Consider the following 1,955-nt stretch of genomic DNA (forward strand, 5'->3'; position numbering starts at 1 on the left):
AAGGGGGGAGAAAAAAAAAAAAAAGACCCAAAAATGGGTAAAAACAGCCCAAAAATGGGTTAAACACCCTAAAAAGTAGCAGGGGAAGGGGTTAAAAATATAGGGAGGGGGGTAAAAAGAAGCAAAGCAGCCCAAAACCGGGGTGAAACCGGCTAAAAGTGGCCCGAAAATGGGTTTAAAACGCCAACAACAAAAAAAAAAAAAAGGGATAAATAGGAAATGTGGTTTAAAAGAAAATATATAGAAAAGGGATATTTAAAAGCCTCTAAAATTGGGGAAAGGGGTTATAAATATCAGGGGAAGGGGTAAAAAAACCCACAAAGTGACTGGAAAATGGGGTTAAAAAACAGCTAGAAAAGGGGTAAAAAAACACTCAGAAAAGGCGAAAAAATGCCCAGAAAAGGGATAAAAAAAAAACACCACCACAAAAAAGGGATTAAAAATACCCAGAAAAGGGATTAAAAAAAAACCTAAAAAGGGGTGGTTTTTTTAGACCAGCTAAAGGGGTTAGAACATCTGGAGCGGGGGTAAAAAGAACAAACCATTCCCGAAATGGGCTTAAAATACTCAAAACGCCCAAAAAAAAGGGATTTAAAATACCCAGAAAAGGAATTTAAAATAAATAAATAAAAGAAACACAGAAATAATAATAACAAAAATATCCAGAAAAGGGGTAAAAAACCCTAAAAACAACTGGAAAAGGGGTTAAAAACATCTGGGGGAGGGGTAAACCCCCCAAACACCCTGAAAATGGGTTAAGAACCCCCAGAAAAGGGCAAAACTCCTCAAAAAAAATGGATTAAAACCTCCAGAAAAGGGGCAAAACCCATTGAAAAATGAGTTAAAACCCCTGGAAACGGGGCAAAACCCTCACAAAATGGGTTCAAAACCAGGGAAAAGGGTCAAAACCCTCAGAAAATGGGTTAAAAACCTCAGAAAAGGGGCAAAATCCCTGGAAATGGGGCAAACTTCAGAAAATGGATTAAAAATAACCCAGAAAATAGGAAAAAAACTCAAAAAAATGGGTTAAAACCCCTGAAATGGGGCAAACTTCAGAAAATGGTTTAAAAAAAAAAAAACAACAGAAAAGGGGCAAAACCCGTCAAAAAATGGGTTAAAACTCCTGGAAAAGGTGCAAAACCCTCAGAAAATGTGTTATAACTCCTGGAAAAAATGGGTTAAAAAAAAATCCCAGTGAAGGAACAAAACCCCCAGAAAATGGTTAAAACCCCTCAGAAAGGGGAAATAAATCTTAAAAAAACAGGTCCAAAACCCGGAAAAGGAGCAAAGCCCTTTGGAAAATGGGTCAAAACCCCCTAGAAATGGGGCAAACCCCTTGGGAAAACGGGTTAAAAATTCACAAAAAGGGGCAAAACCAAACAGAAAAATGGGTTAAAACCCTTAGAAAAGAGGCAAACCCCCTTGAAAAAAAATGGGTCAAAATCCCTGGAAATGGGGCAAAACCCTTGGGAAAAAAAAAAGGGTTGAAACCCCCGGAAAAGGGGCAAACCCCCTTGAAAAAATGGGTCAAAATCCCTGGAAATGGGGCAAAACCCTTGGGAAAAAAAAAAGGGTTGAAACCCCCGGAAAAGGGGCAAACCCCCTTGAAAAAATGGGTCAAAATTCTTGGAAAAGGGGCAAAACCCTTGAAAAAAAATGGGTTGAAACCCCTAGAAAAGAGGCAAACCCCCTTGAAAAAAAATGGGTCAAAATCCCTGGAAATGGGGCAAAACCCTTGGAAAAAAATGGGTTGAAACCCCCGGAAAAGAGGCAAACCCCCTCAAAAAAATGGTTAAAACCGCAGAAATCAGACAAAACCCCTCAAAAAATGGGTTAAACCCCCCCGAAAGAGAGTCAAACCCCCCGGGAAAAAATGAGTTAACCCCCCCCCGGGAAAAAAATTAGTTAAAACTCCCCCGGAAAAGGGGCTGCCTCTCTCTTCCCGCCCCCTTCCC

The sequence above is a fragment of the Charadrius vociferus genome, unplaced genomic scaffold (assembly GCF_000708025.1).
Source record: "Charadrius vociferus isolate BGI_N301 unplaced genomic scaffold, ASM70802v2 scaffold712, whole genome shotgun sequence".
Taxonomy (NCBI): domain Eukaryota; kingdom Metazoa; phylum Chordata; class Aves; order Charadriiformes; family Charadriidae; genus Charadrius; species Charadrius vociferus.